We start from the raw sequence: 20,049 nt of genomic DNA, 5'->3' as shown, positions 1-20,049 counted from the left end.
TTTACGTGCCAAAACCACTTACTGATTATGAGGCACGCCGTAGTGGGGGACTCCGGAAATTTCGACCACCTGGGGTTCTTTAACGTGCACCTAAATCTAAGTACACGGGTGTTTTCGCATTTCGCCCCCACCGAAATGCGGCCGCCGTGGCCGGGATTCGATCCCGCGACCTCGTGCTCAGCAGCCTAACACCATAGCCACTGAGCAACCACGGCGGGTATATATATATATATATATATATATATATATATATATATATATATATATATATATATATATATATATATATATATATATATATATATATATATATATATGTTCGTAGCTTGCCGCGTAAGACACGAAGAACACTCTCCGGGGTTCACTTTTTTCACTGACAGTGCGTCATTCGAGCCGTGGCCCTGTGAGGGTGAGAAGGTTACCGCTGTGAAGAACCTTAAACACTGAACTTTTTTTTTATGCGGGGATTCAAGTACTGGAACATTGCTTGGCAGAGTGTGTGGATAATCGAGGGGACTGCGTTCAAAGTAATATGTGATTAGTTACGTCAACCACTTCCTCACTCTTGATGCCGAAAATGTTTAGGACAACCCACACACACACACAGTCTGTTGTGACCAATATTTACTGGGTTAAAAATGACGCCTATATGAACACAAAATGTGTGCTCTTTCTTACAACAAGTAAAATATAAACGCGCGTATAGATGGTTTAACACCATTTTGGCTATCTGTACTTCCCCGTCCATAAGAGGCAGAGAGGAAATATGGCTGTCAGCCCTCTCAGCCTTAGAAAAAGTTAGTTAGTTACTTAGTTGGTTATTTGTTTGTTTGTTTGGTTTGTTAGTTGGTTGGCTAGTTAGTTGGCTAGTTAGTTAGTTAGTTAGTTAGTTAGTTAGTTAGTTAGTTAGTTAGTTAGTTAGTTAGTTAGTTAGTTAGTTAGTTAGTTAGTTAGTTAGTTAGTTAGTTAGTTAGTTAGTTAGTTAGTTAGTTGGGTCGGTCGGTCGTTTAAAAAGCAACTCTGTCTATGAGGCGCCAACCACAATAATAAAGGAAAACGCTACAACTTTACCACACTAAGGTCTTCGCTTGCTTCATCAAAATAGGATATATATATATATATATATATATATATATATATATATATATATATATATATATATATATATATATATATATATATATATATATATATATATATATATATATATGTATATATATATTACAAGTTTTCTTAAATCTTGATTTACTTATTCTATGGATCGACTGCCTTCAGGCTGGCAATGCCCCTGAAATGGCAGCTCCCACATCGATCTCCTGGTGGTGCTTTGCATTTGGACACCCTTAACGACGTCTGAAGAGGGTTCGGACGGGCTCGTATTTTGTCTCCACAATTTACTCAATCTCCTCCCCCCCATTCTAGCAAAATACCTGTCCGTTGTATACTTTCGAACAACGATCTACAGTAGCCAACGCTGTCGTCTGACGTTCCCCGGACGCGAAGTTGCTCGCCATAGCAGCCGCTTTCCTAGTTGCTACTGCGGGTTGGAAACATCCGCACGTAGGCCCGCCAGCTTTCGTCACCGGTCAAGCTAGCCCACTGTACGTGATTGCGCATTTCCTCCTCGTTTGAGGCACGAGCGCAGCTGTTATCAAAGTGCATGTGCACATTCTGCCGTGCTGAAGAGGTCTTGAATTTGCTGTTTATGCGCAGACGTCAGGAAAAGGGACCTCGAGTTCATGTGCACTCCTAAAAAAAAAAAAAAAGACGTGTCGTGAGATGGCCTGCTGCATGCAGAACTCTCTCGCCGCACACAAAATGCCTGCTCATCAGCCGAACCAAAGGTAGCGAAATAAATAAAATACAATACAATCTTTATTGTGCATAACGGAAAACAAAGTACAAGAAAACAGAACGACGTATACCGTGCTGCTTGTCAGGTCTTCTCGCTGTCGCACAGTCTGGCTGCGGTAAGAGCGCCGCGGTCAAGCCTGTTGCCACACCACACACGATCAAGGTTGTTTCGGCTGCTCTTGTGTCTCCAGTCATCAAAAAATTGTAGATTCCAGGCAGTGCCGTTATTTTCAGGGGCCTAGATCTACACAGCAGTGATGGACGTCAGACAGCGTACTACCTTGAACAGTATAATCAGTTTATTTACCTGAATCTATTTAATTTGCTTCTTTCAGATTGTCTGATGGCACATTTTACAATTGCAGAGCTATATAATAAGTCAGGGCCTAAGACACGTAATCTTTCTTTCTTTAGATAAAAAGGGATAAATTGCAATAGCAATTAGCCTTAGTATAAATTCCAAAAGCAGTACCAGTTTCTGAGAAATTCTTCACCAGGGTTGGCATCGAAATGCAGTGGCATACAACATAGTATTCCTCCCAAAGTGAGAGACGAGCGTATTTTGCCACAAATTTCAGCACCCACGTCGAAAGTGATGCTAGAATGGCATCCAATGGAAGCAAAACGCACTGCAAGGCGGATTATGGGATGAAAATCAAATTAGTAAATTTTTCAACGTATAGCTACGATGAAGTCCCACTCAAGCGAGGTGTAATCGAGATCGTTGTCATTGTTCTGAAGAAGTGTCTAACCATGGGCGCGATGACGTAAAACTGTTGCAAACTTTTCTAATCCAATCCTGTCATCAGCCCTCCGTGATTGGTCAAACACCTTTTTGGACCTCCCCCACTCCGCCTGTCTGTCACGCGACATCACAACAACCGCGATAGCACCCCATCTGATATGACGTGTATACACTGGTTATGCATAATTTCACCGAAAGAAGAAAAATAGTTATTTCTGATTCGACGTCTTTTCGCCATTAGACCCCCGCTATTGGTCAAGAGTTTTCAGACTGCACCCACTTCACCTTCCTTTCACGCGACGTCACAAATCTCCAAAACCTCACCGCGTCAAAGTGACGTGTACGCATTAAGAAGGCATTAATATCCCGAACAAAACTTAATTTTCTTCTGAATAGCCGCAGGCTGCCCCGTTCCGAAAGGAATAAAAAATGGCTGCCGCCGATCGCTCCAGCACTGGCTACTCGCCCCTGCCGGAGAGCATGAGTTTATTTGAGTATAATAAAACGTCTTGCCTGGCCGTGTAACGTTTCCGAGCACATTCGGCAAGTTTACGACCTTATTCTGCCAACTCTTCTTTGCTGAGGATCCGTTTTAGCGTCATTCTTAAGCTTGCGTTGCATGCCGCCGCGATTTTCGAACAGCCACCGCAATCTGAGTAAGGGAAAGTGGACCAATCGCAGACGCCGGCACCACCCTCTTCATCCAGTTATCGACTTTCAGTGCAGTCGCTCGGCCCTATCGAATCCCTCTCCACGTGAGCGTTCTCCTCGCCTCTTGTCAGCCAGTTAGATACATCAAGTTGCTCAGTGTAGGCAATGTTATTCGTTTTTCAAGCAAGCAAAAGTTGCCTCCTATCAACGAGAAGACCGTTTGATTGGTCTGTTCAGACAACCACACGGGTGACCGCCCGGTGCTTGCGTTTCCGGTTACGCAAATTTGACGTCAGCAGACTGGAATAAAAACATAATGAAAATCATTTTACGTTATAGGGCCCCATGATTACTGTTGTTATTATTCTTGTTGTTGTTGTTGTTGTTGTTGTTGTTGTTGTTGTTGTTGTTGTTGTTGTTGCCATCGTTTCTGCTTGTTTTTCCTGTTGTTGGTCGTGGTAGGGCAAACCTCACCAGTGTGTCTGTCCCGTCACTCGCCAAGGCCCTATTTAGCAGTGCAAACGGTTGCGGGTTTGAATCCCGCATGACGCGGCCACACATAGATCAGGACGATTGCGAAAGCACCGGTCTATCACGACATTCGTTGCACGTCAGAAAACGGCAGATGATCAAAATTAATACTGAGCTCCCTAAACAGCATCTCTCGTAGCCGCTCGGTTGCCTCCAGGACGCTGGAGATCCACCAACGAAATGTAATCAACGCCCTCTTTCTCAACTCTCGCGCGTTGTCATTTCTGTGTTGTTCTTGTCATTTCATACAAGTTTGTTGCCGTCCCCAATCAGTGCCATGGGATCCTTTAGGAAAGCACACAACTTACGATTGCTTCTCCCAGGAAGTGACCACAACGACGGTGAGTCGCGAAGTGACGAGAATGGAATGCGTGGATTGGAAAGCGTGCACATGGAATGGAAGCAGAGGGGAAGAAAGTTGCCAAACAAGTACGGGGTAGTTGAAAGCGCGGTTAGACAACGGAGGATGCATCAGAAAGAAAGCAAGAGAAACCGAGGCAGTGAAATGGATGCAAGGAATAGAAAAAAAACAAAATAAGATACCGTGGGTATTTAGGAACGATCAGAAAGAAATCGGGAAGCAAAATCTGTATAATCACGCAATAGGGAGTGCCTTGCTATTTGAGGCCCAAGCAGGCTTTCTGAGGACAAAAATAAAGTATACCTGCCGGAGCAAATATTCTTCACAGGATGCGGCACATGTGTGCTGCATAAAAAAAAAAGAAAGGCTGGACGCTGCACAGTGAAGTGCTGGCAGACCAACTCAGGGCTGTCCAGAGGGCATGTGTGACGGCAGAGGGGCTCGGCCCCTCTGTACCGACGTGGGAGTGGCACGCATCAGTCCCAGACTGATCCCTCAGGACCTAAATAAAGTTCTTCATACCATACCATACGGCTCGGCACATCGTAATGGAATGCCAAGATACTGACCCAGCGATGCCCGTATGCAGTGTACACCTTCCGCAAGCATTGGGATTCAAAGAAGACGGAAGCATTAACAGGTCAGAACTCGAGATAACTTAGAGACCATCAGAGCATTGGTGGAACAAAAGAATTGGTAGAGATTGATCGAACCGGAGCCATTGCAAGTGTAAATAATGGCATAGAATATTGACAGATGTTTTAAATACGAAAGTTAAGACCTAGATAAGATAGGCAAAAGGCTAGACAGCGATAGCTGTAGGAAAACCTCATAAAGGGACTATTCGTGGACACCCGGTTTTACCGGGAATCGAGTAATCATCACAGTCGTCATCATCTCACCGGCGCTAAGGGGAAAACTAGAAATGAAACTGTACAGTGTTACGGAGCTAGACAATGTTTGAATTGAGGGAAGCTCAGTATGAAATTGATATCAAAGAATTACTTAGGAATATGAAAGAAAGTAAGGGGCGTTTCGACAATGGTTAAGAATATGCACAGGAATAATAACGACTCACAGTGAAGGAAAGTAACTGTGTAGCCTACCAGCTAGTTTGTGGCCGGTATAGTAAGCAACATGGCCACCAAGAACGCTAGGCACAAAGTCAGAAAGGCTGGGACAATCTCGTGTGTGGCGGCAATGAAAAAAAAAACGGCAGCGAGTAACTGCCTAAGAAGTAAAAACGAAATAAGGAAATAAACAATTGATGACAACTCAATGGGAAGTTCTCTACTATTCGAAGCAATATCAGTATATGTTTTGGAACGCGTACTTCAGTGCGAGTTATACACCAAGGAAGGAGCATGTGTTTGCTGCAGTAAAGCAAGGCGATACATGGAACATGTTGCATTATAATGTGAAGATATTTACACAGCTGTCGGTTTAGGCTCCGCTGACCTCCATGAAACCCTTGGGTTCAACATAAAACATGTCCGCAATAAAGAATAGTAAAAGGCGATAGGAGGTTTGATGACAGAAATTAGGGAGACTACAAATAACGTGGACGTACAAAAACGAAGTTCCCAATAATAGCCCAGAAAGATCGTTGCTGGGTATTTCCTTTTTTTAACAGAGAAACTGTTAAGGGCTACTTCCCCCACTATCATGTCCGCGTGTACGAAAAAAATCCCCAATATAGTTCAGTGCAGGGCCGACCCGCGTGGAGGTGCAGTTCGCCATTAAGGTGCCCAGATACACAGCTTCGCTGGTCATCCTTTTTCACAGAGTGATAGGGCACTGAATTCTTTCTGTAAAAAATAAGATAGGCAAGACATTCGGCGCAGTAAGAAGAAGCTTGGTGGCGCCAGCCACCACCCCATTTCAAAGGAGTCGCTCATAGCATCCATCCGTCCGTCCATCCTGTCAGGCATACGTTACAGACATAGTTATGTATACTAGATACATATATTTTAAGGAACATAGAAAAATGTTGACGAAACATTAAATACTAAGCTGATGAGTATCTATAGATTACTTGGTTCGCTCCGGCAGGCTCGGTGACTTCACCACTGCCAGGTTTCGAAGGTGATGATAATAAATCAGCGTCAAGAGATCACACGGTCGCACTGCTAAGCAAGCTTTCAGGCTTTCTGTCGCCACACCCACTCAGAGAGCGTGCCGTGCAGTCATCATCGCCGCTGAACTCTATATAGACTGCGCAACTACGAAACACACCGTGGCAATACGTAGCTACGATATTGGCGACACTTCAAAATATTTTATTCCGGGCGTACCCACTGTAGCATATAACTATCGGGCATGAAGAAAGAGCAAGTGGCATATAGTGTAAGCCATTTTCCTGTGCGTTGGAAAGGTATCCCGAATTGTTTTTTGCCCAGCGGGAGCCCCACTTTCTGAGCTGCCCTCGGTGGTTAACCCTGGATTTTCCATCGATGGCTAATAATTGCAATAGTTGTCGAAGCATCCCAGGTCCTCGCAGCAGTCAGTGTGCGTTGAGCACTGCGACGACAAACAAAACGCAAAACGGCCACAGTGAGAATACCGCAGCACATTTGCATATAAAGGCATGTAAAGGCATATAAGGGCAGTGAATATGCTTGTAGCATCACTCGTATAATGCTCGAAGCGGTCACGCAAACGAACTCTTCCAAAGAACAGGACACATAAGGACCCTCAGAACTTTTCCAAACTTGCTATTCTATTCAACATGAATGTGATCAACGTCTATTATATCTATCATAAATAATATAATAAAATATATTTCATATATAATTTAATTATTGTAAGTATAGTGCAGAGCGCAGGCCCCCTGTCAGAAAATCTCTCTTCAGTATTTCCTCCATAGCTTTTCCTCCATATAATGCACTCCATTGCGGCAAACTTTCTATGCGACCACTCGCGCCTATTTCCCTGCTGAGGTGTTCGACAACAAATCTAAATGTAGGAATTCCACCACAAGCAGCACAGAGAATTTTTTTTATTTGTTCTCTTCAATAAATGTTTTTTATCTTTCTCTTCTACCACACCACTTAGTTCGCTGGTGTTCCGCGACTGCGGTTCTTTTCCGCTGGAACCAATTTCCCAACATTTAAAGACCACCGATTATCTGTACTACGCGTTATAAGGCCCGCCAACATCTATTTTGTTTCCTATTAACCTTGTAATTCCCAATGTATCGTCTACGCTACGCTGAGCTTGTTCTCTCAATATTCTTATTCAGACACGCACTAGTCTACGCGCAGCCTACAGTAGCGTTTCGGACACGCTGGGGCAAATATTCACTTGTGAAAAAATTCAGCTAGAAAATAACAAATTATTATTTTCCATAACAGTTCATAGCTCAAATAACGACTCGTTGTTTTTCATATAGTCGTTACTCATCATCGCTAGAAATAAAACGACTTGTTCTTGTTTTCTTATGCGAAAGTGTTTAGACATTAGAGGATTACCTTAACGAGAAAATGCGGCGATGCCCGTTTGCTATCCAACCCTTGCCGCTGTGTTCTCCTCTTTTAAGTTTGCGTCTTCTAAACACCCAACTTTCATAACGCTTCCCCTATGAAGCGCAGATTATTGAGCAGTGAGGTTTGGCACCTCAAAGCAAACAGTACTAGCGAACAGCACCTCCATAGAGTTTCTCACTACATTACCTAGAAGGGAATCTGGCACTGCTTCGCGGTGGTATGCATGGGAATGACGGTATATTCTGACTTCAGATTGGCATCGTTCCCGTAAAGCCAGGACACCTTGAAGTCGCACCAGCAAGCACCCTTCCGTCTGTCACAACAATTCATTCTCACGTGAAAAAGTCCTTTAGCTTTATTATTACACAAAGACATGTTTTGTTTAATTATGGAAACTTGTTATTGCATGTACAACTATATTAAATGCAGAAAGTGTCAGCGGGCCGCTAAAGTTGGAGGACAGACGACAAGATTCGCGCTCGATTTGGAACAGTTTGTCGTCTGTTCCCATGCAATGTAGGTGAGTAAACTTCATTGGAAGATGTAATATGGGTGAATGAAAACTTTTTCTGAAGATTTTATTTTAAAAACTCGTTATTTCTGATACGTATCCACGTTTTAGACGAAGCCTCTTACAACACCAGCCAACACGAGCCTCGCAGACACACATACCGTCATTCCTATGAAAGCACAGCGCCCCTTAGAAAACTCCCATAGACGGTGGCGCCAGCTTTCCCTCTAAATGTCATAGGGGAAAACTCTATGCGCACACCGACAACGGAAGGCAAAATGACAGGCATTGGGAACCATAGTTTCCTGCAATAATCAAGAGGGAACCCTGACGCTGCAATCGTTCAGCCACCATGGGATTGATGAGTATAGTCCATGGATTTGTCTGATCATCGTTCTTGTAGATTGAGAGGTTCCTGCGGCTTTGTTTATAACGTACCTTGTCTGCCTTCGCTATCCTAAATCTCGGAGCAATCTAATACTTTTTTCAAAGTGCAGAATACTCGGCGAACGCACACAATCGCTGGTAATTGCAGCGGTTCGAGGAGGCCCAATCAAAACGCGCCAAGCGTCTTTGCGCGCTGGCTTGCCTCACCCAGAAATTCATAAGGGCGTTCTATGCCGGCTGGTCGACGCACGCATAAGTGGTGTAATGGTTTCAATGTTGGGCATCTGTGCTTGTAGAGGTCCTGTGTTCGAATCCTACCATCGCACACTTTTAGTAATGTTTATTAAATGGTTTATTACACGTTGATTTTTTGAGGATGACGAGTTTACAAAGTCACGAAGCCGGATAAAGCAAGAAGGGCGCAGTATTAAGCAAATCCATGTACTTTCCCATCATTTCCATGTTGGCTGAACCCAAGAAGGTCTAACAGAAAATTTGCTGGAGGGTAGAAGCCGAACCGCCGCCACCTTACCATAGGCAAAAAGTAACATTGTTATAACGGCCAAAAGCTTTCTTCCGACTCCGTGCTACTTAGGATGCTCAATTATCCGGACTAATATCGTTGGACGTCTCTTTTTCTGTCAGTGGCTTCAGAAGGAAGCTAAAAGATTTTTACTTTAATTTTCCGGCACGTCATGATATTTTTAGCATCCAGAGATAACATTTTAGGCAATAACTTCGAGCTTTCATTTTCACATGGCCCTAGCCTTTGAAATAATTGACCAAAAGGAAACGTGAGCTGTAAGAAGTTTAAGCTGTCGCGGCCCAATTTAAGAGTAGGAGTACAGGCAAACACTGGCTCCACCTGTGCTGGTAAGAAACTTCGGTGACTGGCACTCCAGCTTTTTTTTTTTCAGCTTCCTTGGCTGAACCGCCCCGCTTGCCGTTCCCGTAGACATTAGCGCCGGTATTCCATCTGGTAATTACTGTGTGAAACCCTAGGCTGCGAACCACCAACTTGCTGAATTAAAAGGTCAGTGCCATACATTTTTAAAAAGATAAGAAAGCCTTCTCAATCTCTCTAGACCTGTAGACAACCTATGAATTACAAACACGCTCCACCCACAAGAAACGCAGTGCCCCCTACCTTTCACACCTGAGAGGTTACGAAGCCAGCAGAAGTCCGCTGATGGCTTAATGACCTTGCTTTGCCGATGTAAATGCTAGGCCGATTTTAAAATATAAAAGTTCTTTGTTTCAATCTAAAATATTACCTTTGGTTTAGAGACGATATCAGGATCCCTCACAAAATTTATCCGAGACCTTCCGGTTTCATTCCGATGTGCTTTTTGGTTGCACATCGTGTGATTGTTTTTCTTAGTTTGCAATGTATAAATTTTTTATCGACCTTGCCTCATAAATTTCTTGTTCAAATCCCCCCCACACTTCTTTTTTTTTTTTTTCCTCCTCGTTCTTACGCTGTCCTGATTGCTTCGCTGGAGCGCAGATTGTACAGGTGTCAGGGCCTCAGTCAGGCGCATGCTAGCGCCTTTAGGCCTGACGCTTCTGGTTTTCATTAAGCAAACTGGAAAACTTGTGAACAAAAAAAAGCCATTGGCTCATAGAGTAAACAAACCTAATTGGCTAAAGCAGCTTTGCAAGTTGTGTTTGAGTTAAACAGCGCGCATGCCATTTTTTCGTTTTTATTCTTAGGTTGGCGCCGTATATAGACAGTGGGACCATGCAAGAGCCTGCGAGTCAAATATGAATCCCCTACATGCAGTAGTGAGGCTATTATCTCGTTTAACAGATATTTCGCGTCGTTCCTGCGGCTTTCGCACATATGGATGGATGAAAAACTTTATTAGGGTCCTTTAGGGCGCGCCCTAGCGCGCAGCGGGCCGCTCCCACGTCGGGACAGAGAGGCCGAGTCTCTCCGCCGCGTCGCGGGCCCGTTGGACAGCCCATAACTGTTCTTCGAGGTTGGGGCTGTGTAGGACCGCATCCCAACGTGAAGAAGTGTTGTTTTCATCGCTGTGTAACGCGGGACATCGCCAGAGCATGTGAGGTAAATTCGCTGACTCATTGCATAGTGCACATGCATTTGTTGTCTGAATTTCGGGGTACACATTGTGAAGAAGTAGGGGGTTTGGGTAAGCCCCCGTCTGTAGAATCCTTAGTGTCAAAGCCTGAGGTCTATTGAGTTTGCAGTGTGGGAGGGGGTAGATCCTCCGAGCGATGTAAAAGTGCTTAGTAATTTCGGTGTACGTGGAAGGAGAGTCCCGATTGTCAGTACCCCCAGCGTCACGCTGCCCGGTAGCTACGCGGTTGATGATCCCTCGCGCAGCTCCGTGTGCCGACTCGTTGAGGTTGGGCGGGGCACCCTCGATCTGTCCCATGTGGGCTGGAAACCAGATCAATGTGTGTGGCTTAATCTCCTTGCTTCCTAGTATCCTTAGGGCCAGCTCGGATATGGTTCCTTTGGCAAATGCCCTACCAGCTGATATGGAGTCCCTGTAGATTGATGTCCTCTTGTTGTCCAATAAGGCCATCGCTATTGCAGCCTGCTCTGCGATCTCAGAGGACGTCGTCCGAATCGAGATTGCGTTCGTTATCTGCCTTTCATGATCTACGCTAACTACAGCGAAGGCCTGTCCGTCGGCGTAGCGCGCTGCGTCTACGAAACTGTTCTCCGAGGCCCGTTCACGAGCCTTGTCCAGGAGAGTCTTCGCGCGCGCCCGACGTCTTCCCACGTTTCGCATATATGCCCCTATATTATGTCCCGCCTATGACTTCGCACACCAGCGCCACAGCGACATTTAGCAAACGCATACATGGCGGATGTTAACTCGTCCCGCCCGTCCTATTATCGCTGCTTCGTCGGTCTTCCGTAGGTGCGTCAGACAAATGCCGCGCAAATGAAGGACACGTAAAAAAATAAAAAAGAAAGAAACGCAATACGCAAGATATTAGCGTTCTAGTTGAGAACAAACATTCCGTTGACGTAGAATATACATGATTCGCTGTAAAGCGCTGAAGAATTCAGTATATAAGTAGACCGCATTAATGGTGGGCGGTCTATTTACATAGGCGGTCTATACTCTCTTGGTTGTCTGCTAAGCTGAGACATCGGAACGCTCAACGAATAGCAGCACAGAAAGCAATGGAGCGAGTTCTATGATAAAGCGTTGTGATGTTCCATTGGCACGTAACTACATACTGCGTCTCCAATTCTGCACCTACCAGGAATCGAAACCGAAGCAGGTTCGTAGAACATCTATTGTAGTTCAGTACTTTCTTCCAATGGGGTTAATGCTTTGATAAAATGAAATGTTTTGGTCCCTCGTCGTAGTACGTCCTAATAAGTGTCAACTAACTAGTCCAGCCGCAAGTAGTAGTGCATTATTTATTCGTTTGAGGCCCACTGGTTATTTTTAACAGTGCTTTCATGTCCAGGATGTCGTTATAACGCAAAATATGGAAGGCGCTAATTTTCCTCTCGATAGTCCTTCAAGCGTAGCAATTGAAGGCCCAGTCCGACACGGACAACACCGCCGGCGGCAAATACTTTAGCTAGCACCATCACCTTGAACCATGTAATACAATGCTTACCGACTCGTACACTTTACGGCATGCCAAATCGTGTTGCACAATCTCGCGCTCTCTTGGTTGCCGGGACCCCGGTGTTGTCATCCCTCGCTTCAGAAAAAAGAAAACATGAGCGTCACTTCCAAATCTGGTGATCATAGTCAGAATGACCATCCTGCAAGTGAAGATTTCAGGGGCCAGTGTTGACTCTTTTGTTACTGATTATTAGCATCGTTATTACAGCTGATCATTCTTATATATATATTTTGTTCATATAGGAGGTTCTGGCCAAGTACTGCGCCAGGGTGGCCAATCCTGCTCTGGTGAGGGAGTGCGTTACCGGTTCTGGTCACCGGGATCAGGCCACACTCCAGGCCTGTTTATGCAATTATATCAACACGCGGATTTTTTTTTAATCCGGTGGAAAATTGCGCGGCACCGGGATTCGAACCCCGGACCTCTTGCACGCGAGGCGGGTGTTCTGCCTCCACGCCACCGCTGCATCCGGACAGGCCGCCATTGGAATATGAACCTGGCAACGTTTAAAGCTGGAACGTTATCTAGTGAGGCGAGTCTAGCAGTGCTATTGGAAGAATTAGAGGGCAGTAAATGGGATATAATAGGGCTCAGTGAAGTTAGGAGGCCAAAAGAAGCATATACAGTGCTCAGAAGCGGGCACGTCCTGTGCTACCGGGGCTTAGCGGAGAGACGAGAACTAGGAGTCGGATTCCTGATTAATAAGAATATAGCTGGTAACATACAGGAATTCTATAGCATTAACGAGAGGGTGGCATGTCTTGTTCTGAAACTTAATAAGAGGTACAAAATGAAGGTTGTAAAGGTCTACGCTCCTACATCCAGTCATGATGACCAGGAAGTCGAAAGCTTCTATGAAGACGTGGAATCGGTGATGGGTTGAGTGAAAACAAAATACGCTATACTGATGGGCGATTTCAATGCCAAGCTAGGCAAGAAGCAGGCTGGAGAGAAGGCAGTGGGGGAATACGGCATAGGCACTAGGAGTAGCAGGGGAGAGTTACTAGTAGAGTTTGCGGAACAGAATAATATGCAGATAATGATTCCCTTCTTCCGCAAGCGGGATAGCCGAAAGTCGACGTGGAGGAGCCCGAACGGCGAGACTAGAAATGAAATAGACTTCATACTCTGCGCTAAGCCTGGCATCATACAAGATGTGGACGTGCTCGATAAGGTGCGCTGCAGTGACCACAGGATGGTAAGAACTCGAATTAGCCTAGACTTGAGGAGGGAACGGAAGAAACTGGTACATAAGAAGCCGATCAATGAGTTACCGGTAAGGGGGAAAATAGAGGAATTCCAGATCAAGCAACAGAACAGGTATTCGGCTTTAACTCATGAAGAGGACCTTAGTGTTGAAGCAATGAACGACAATCTTGTGGGCATCATTAAGGAGTGTGCAATAGAAGTCGGTGGTAACTCTGTTAGACAGGATACCAGTAAGCTATAGCAGGAGACGAAAGATCTGATCAAGAAACGCCAATGTATGAAAGCCTCTAACCCTACAGCTAGAATATAACTGGCAGAACTTTCGAAGTTAATCAACAAGCGTAAGACAGCTGACATAAGGAAGTATAATATGGATAGAATTGAACATGCTCTCAGGAACTGAGGAAGCCTAAAAGCAGTGAAGAAGAAACTAGGAATAGGCAAGAATCAGGTGTATATCGGCAAGTCGGCAATATCGTTACTAATATGGATGAGATAGTTCAAGTGGCTGAAGAGTTCTATAGAGATTTATACAGTACGAGTGGAACCCACGATGATAATGGAAGAGAGAATAGTCTAGAGGAATTCGAAATCCCACAAGTAACGCCGGAAGAAGTAAGGAAAGCCTTGGGAGCTATGCAAAGGGGGAAGGCAGCTGGGGAGGATCAGGTAACAGCAGATTTGTTGAAGGACGGTGGGCAGATTGTTCTAGAAAAACTGGCCACCCTGTATACACAATGCCTCATGACCTCGAGCGTACCGGAATCTTGGAAGAACGCTCACATAATCTTAATCCATAAGAAAGGAGACGCCAAAGATTTGAAAAATTATAGACCGATCCGCTTACTGTCCGTTGCCTACAAAGTATTTACTAAGGTAATTGCAAATAGAATCAGGAACACCTTAGACTTCCGTCAACCAAAGGACCAGGCAGGATTCCGTAAAGGCTACTCAACAATAGATCATATTCACACTATCAATCAGGTGATAGAGAAATGTGCGGAATATAACCAACCATTATGTATAGCTTTCATTGATTATGAGAAAGCGTTTGATTCAGTCGAAACCTCAGCAGTCATGGAGGCATTGCGGAATCAGGGTGTAGACGAGCCGTACGTAAAAATACTGAAAGATATCTATAGCGGCTCCACAGCCACTGTAGTCCTCCATAAAGAAAGCAACAAAATCCCTATAAAGAAAGGCGTCAGGCAGGGAGATACGATCTCTCCAATGCTATTCACAGCATTCTGAGATCATGAACAGCAGGTTGCCATTATCCCTCAAGAGAAACGTTTATAACAGCTGTGTCTTACCAGTACTCACGTACGGGGCAGAAGCCTGGAGGCTTACGAAAAGGGTTCTACTTAAATTGAGGACGACGCAACGAGCTATGGAAAGAAGAATGATAGGTGTAACATTAAGGGATAAGAAAAGAGCAGATTGGGTGAGGGAACAAACGAGCGTTAATGACATCTTACTTGAAATCAAGAAAAATAAATGCGCATGGGCAGGACATGTAATGAGGAGGGAAGATAACCGATGGTCATTAAGGGTTACGGACTGGATTCCGAGGGAAGGAAAGCGTAGCAGGGGGCGACAGAAAGTTAGGTGGGCAGATGAGATTAGGAAGTTTGGAGGGTCAACATGGCCACAATTAGTACATGACCGGGGCAGTTGGAGAAGTATGGGAGAGGCCTTTGCACTGCAGTGGGCGTAACCAGGCTGATGATATATATATATATATATATATATATATATATATATATATATATATATATATATATATCTTTGTAATTTTACTACGCATTGCCGAAAATTCTCAGAATTAAGCAATATGGGGGAAACAAGGCACGTGTACACGAAAAAACTAGCCATGCTAGCCATCATAATTTTTGACGTTACCTCTGGCTTGGTGCCAATTGCATATAGCAATTCGGAAAAAAAAAGTACTTTGCGAAAATTGATAAGTTCGCCCCCAAATGCGCACTAATAGGTGAGAACAAAGGAAAAGTCGGGTTCATACCGCTTCCGCCATTGTGTTCGATGCCCAAACGAACAAGAGGCTTTCCACAAAAGTCCACAGCAGCAGTGTCATTTTCAGGCCTTTTATATCAGAAAGATATTCTGTGCACGCATGAGAAAATAGTCAAAAACTGATCTGCATTTTAAATATACTCCTCATTTGCATACATAGAAAAAGTATGTATTTGTATAGTTCTTGTACATAATAAATCAGACTCGTATTTCATCTTCAACTGCATTAGATCATCAAAGTTGAACATAAACAACACCAACATTTATTACGCAGCACTAACACGTAACATTCTCATAATCCGATCGACTTCAGCGATGCTTGACGTGCCTACTCGAGATATTGTGAGTCGTCGAATATTATCTACAATTGTTTCTAGTAAACCGACGATGTTGTTTTACTAGGGGTTTCACTACAGTAACGACGTATGACAAGAACGGCAGCCGCGACATTTGTCAAACTCGTCGAAGTGTTGGAAAAGTCGCTATACGACATCCTCGGGCTACAAGAGTTATTTTTTTAGCTGCACTTACTTTTTTTGATATTGCCTCTGGCAAAAAGAACACTTCTAACCTTTTAGCTAAATTTGTCGATGAGGTGGCCGCTACTTCTACCAGAAATCGAAATCGAATCAAGAAATTGAATAAAATGTAGTCTCACTAACGAATTTCTTTAACCTAATTTGTGGCGTAGTGGTTTTGATATCAGGCTTCTGTGTTCGGATTCTGCCTTCGGGCAATTTTAATAAGGTTTATTTAATTATTTGCGACGCCGTACTTTCTTTTATAAAAGAATGATCACTTTGAAATGTCGCGAAGCCATCGAGTGCCGGAAGGACGAAGTTTAGACAAATTCTTGCGCCACCCATCATTCCCATCCTGACAGAACTGCTCTACTCGCAGCTCCCGCAGACACTAACGACACGGTTCCCCCTGGTAATTGTATTAAACTCTATGAGCACCCCCACCAGTATTAGAGCTAAAAGTCTATAGGCCTCACGTTACAGTTATAAACTATTAGCCTCGCAAGGAAAACGTAGCGTTGCATTCTCACGACTGACCTTTCCTTCGAGCCCGCTCTGCTCCAAACTGCGCAATGTCCTGTAGAAGTGCTGAAGTGCGAATGTGCTTGACGTGGTCACTATCCTAACCCCACCACCTGTTTTCGACGCTGCTGCGGGGGCTATGAAAAAGTGAAACTGACCTTCGAAGCGGCGTATAAAAAGCGAGTGGAAAATTAAGCCTGCTCTATTGATATTAGCGCAATAAAAGGCGCCTCGTTTACGAGCAAACGTTATTGCATCGAACAAAAAGGTCTACGTGACGTTTCTCTCAGCACCTCGTTTCGCGTGCAGGTTTTGTTGCCGCGTTGTATTAATTGTGCAGACTTGTCGTGCGTGTTCGCGGGCGAACGTTACAGCCACCGCCTGCTGACTCGGCAGAAAGAGTAAATCCACATGTCTCTCCTTTACAGGCGGAATTAGTTTGTACGCCGTAAATACTCATACATGTTCCCTCTCTTACAGATTGATTCAATACATTTTTTTTATTCTAATGTAGTAGAATTGGACAACAAAAAGCATTGGTGCCTTGAAAGAAGTATATTCCTGTAGACTGACTCCACCATCAAAGTTGTTCGAATGTTATTGCCTTTTCCCAATGGGTATCGATATGACCTGGATGATCTATTTCGCGCGCGTGGTGAGTATACCTAGTTTGGCCCACGGTCTTTCTTCCTATGAGAACGTTTTCGAATGCTAAGAGTCCTTTATGTAGTAAAGAGAAAGTCAGACATCCACCCAGTGGTACCAGTTACTACAATAAAAACCCATACGGGTTCCTCGAAAGAAAGGCCTCGCAGTTGAAGAATTCGTCCTGCTCCGGGACAAATTTTTCTTCAACTGCGAGGCTTTTCTTTCAAGGAACTCATATGGGTTTCCATTGTAGCAACAGCTACGATTATGTGGATGTCTGATTTTGACTTTATTAAATACTTCTCTCCACCTTGCGAGTTTCCGCAGAACTATTACGTCGAGTCCTATATCTGTTCGCAGTGTTCAGTGTTTTATTTTAGGTGAATTGCTTGCATACTGCTGGAATATCCCAACACAGTCGGGGTCTCTGTCCTTCGCAACCACGCATGCACGGAGGGGTGACTTTGAAGAGAAGAAACGCTGTGCGCAGCCTCGGAACAGCAGTTGTGCGCAGTATAATTTCTTAGGAGCAGTGGCTAAAATTCGGCATTATGAGCTCGCCACCAACTCATGCCGTACCGAAGGGTGGTAATGCTTGGGTTATGTCCCAACAGGAAAACAATCAGAAACGCAGCTATTGGGAAGCTTGTAGCCGAAGAGCCACCCTAGATTGCGCGACTTGCCCAATAATATTTTTTTTCCCATTAAGATGCTTCAAGGCTGCGTACCTGTCATCATATTATGCTACGGGCACGCCATCTGGGAGTTTTGTTAGTCATCTCAAATGGTGAGCCCACTATCTCTAGTTATCCCCTCTCACAGTAAGAAAAAATATTCGGCTAGTTGGAATGGACGGAACGGCGCTGACTTTTAGTATGCACTGTGCCCTATCTTTCACGATAGGCAGACTATTCGGAGTAAAATACGATGAATTTATTTAGTCGTTTATCGAAAGTGCAGGGTGTACCCGGCTCCCAGAACAATCTGCGCTCTTCTGAGCACTTTCACTGCAGCTCGTAATCGTTGATGACACTTGATTGCACCGCTTCCATTCTGAATGTGCATTGCAGTGAAAGCAGTAGAAACAGCTTTCCTCTCCAGCGACAAAAAAATAAAAATATCCGATCTGTTGGGTGAGCACGCAAAGGACTGGCTATTATTTTCTATAATTCAGAGGGCCTACTGCTTGTGGGCTTTCTTTTTTAGAAGTGGCAGAACAGAACATCATTGTAGAATACTACGCTGTCCTGGTTCGTCATTGCCCGTGGGAAGTCAAGGCTGAATCTCGCGATGTGCTTCGAAATGTTGGTTTTCCACTAAGTGGGAGAACATATTTATTTTATGCGGGGATTCAAGTACTGAAACATTTCTTTGCCAAGTGTGTGGATAATCGAGGGCACTGCGTTGAAAGTGACGTGTGATTAGTTACGTCAACCACTTCGTCCCTGTTGAAACGGAAAATTTTGGGATAACCCACATACACATACAGTATGTTGTAACAAATATTTACTGGGCTAAAAATGACGCCTATATGAACAGAAAGTTGTGCTTTTACGTACAAGTAAAATATAAACGGTCCGTATACCTGATTTAACGCCATTTTGGCTATATACACTTCCCCGTCCGTAAGAGGCCGAGAGCAAATGAGGCTGTCTGGCCGCTGAGTCTTAGAAAAAGTTAGTTAATTAGTTAGTTAGTTAGTTAGTTAGTTAGTTAGTTAGTTAGTTAGTTAGCTAGTTAGTTAGTTAGTTAGTTAGTTAGTTAATTAGTTAGTTAGTTAGTTAGTTAGTTAGTTAGTTAGTTAGTTAGTTAGTTAGTTAGTTAGTTAGTTAGTTAGTTAGTTAGTTAGTTAGTTAGTTAGTTAGTTAGTTAGTTAGTTAGTTGGATCGGTCGGTCGCCTAAAAAGCAACTCATTCTATGATGCGCCGCCGACAATAAAAAAGGACAACGCTTCAACTTTAACACACTAAGGTCTTCGCTTTCTTCATCAAAATGCGATATATATATATATATATATATATATATATATATATATATATATGTATATATATATATACACACATATATATATACATATATATATATATGTATATATATATATATATATATATATATATATATATATATATATTAGATGTTTTGTTAAATATTGATGTACTTACTCTACGGATCGACTGTTTTCAGGCCGGCAATGCCCGTGAAATGGCAGCTCCCACAGCGATCCTCCTCGGGGTGCTTTTCATTTGGATACCCGTAATGACGTCTGAAGAGGTTCGGACGAGCTCGTATTTCATCTCCGCCATTTACTCAAACCCCCCATTCTAGCAAAATAGCTGTCCGTTGTACACTTTCGAACAACGATCTACAGTAGCCAACGCTGTCGTCTGACGTTCCCCGGTCACGACGTCTCTCGCCATAGCAGCCGCTTTCCTAATTGCTACTGCGGGTTGGAAACATCCACACGTAGGCCCGCCAGCTTTCGTCACCGGTCAAGCGAGCCCCCTATACGTGATTACGCATTTCCTCCGCTTTTGAGGCACGAGCGCAGCTGCTATCAGAGTGCACGTGCACATTTTGCCGTGCTGAAGAAGTCTAGAATTTGCTGCTTATGCGCAGACGTCAGGAAAAGGGACCTCGAGTTCAAGTGCATTCCTAAAAAAAAGACGTGTAGGGAGATGGCCTACTGCATGCAGAACTCTCTCGCCGCGTACAAAAAATCTGCTCATCAGCCGAACCGAAGGTGGCGAAATAAATGCAATACAATACAATCTTTATTCTGCGTAAAGGAAAACAAAGTACAGAAAGCAGAACGACGTATGCCGTGCTGCTTGCCAGGTCTTCTCGCTTACGCACAGTCTGGCTGGGTTAGGAGCGCCGCTTTCAAGCCTGTTGCCACACGACACACGATCAGTTTTTTCTGCGCCGCTTGTGTCTCCACTCATCAAAAAATTGTAGATTCGAGACAA

At 44.1% G+C, this 20,049-nt stretch overlaps 1 long non-coding RNA gene across 1 annotated transcript; it reads right to left on the bottom strand.

Moving 5' to 3' along the window:
• Positions 1-6,405: 6,405 nt before the first annotated feature.
• Positions 6,406-16,584, bottom strand: LOC129381631 (uncharacterized). The gene is made up of 4 exons (XR_011891202.1): positions 16,451-16,584; positions 15,382-15,482; positions 12,138-12,224; positions 6,406-6,662 (listed from the first exon to the last, which is right to left on the bottom strand). It is a non-coding gene; the product is annotated as an uncharacterized lncRNA (long non-coding RNA).
• Between the last annotated feature and the right edge of the window lie 3,465 nt (positions 16,585-20,049).

The sequence above is a fragment of the Dermacentor andersoni genome, chromosome 11 (assembly GCF_023375885.2).
Source record: "Dermacentor andersoni chromosome 11, qqDerAnde1_hic_scaffold, whole genome shotgun sequence".
In the NCBI taxonomy this organism is placed as follows: domain Eukaryota; kingdom Metazoa; phylum Arthropoda; class Arachnida; order Ixodida; family Ixodidae; genus Dermacentor; species Dermacentor andersoni.
Note: the sequence above shows the minus strand (reverse complement) of the source record. Positions and strands in the feature narration are given on the sequence as shown.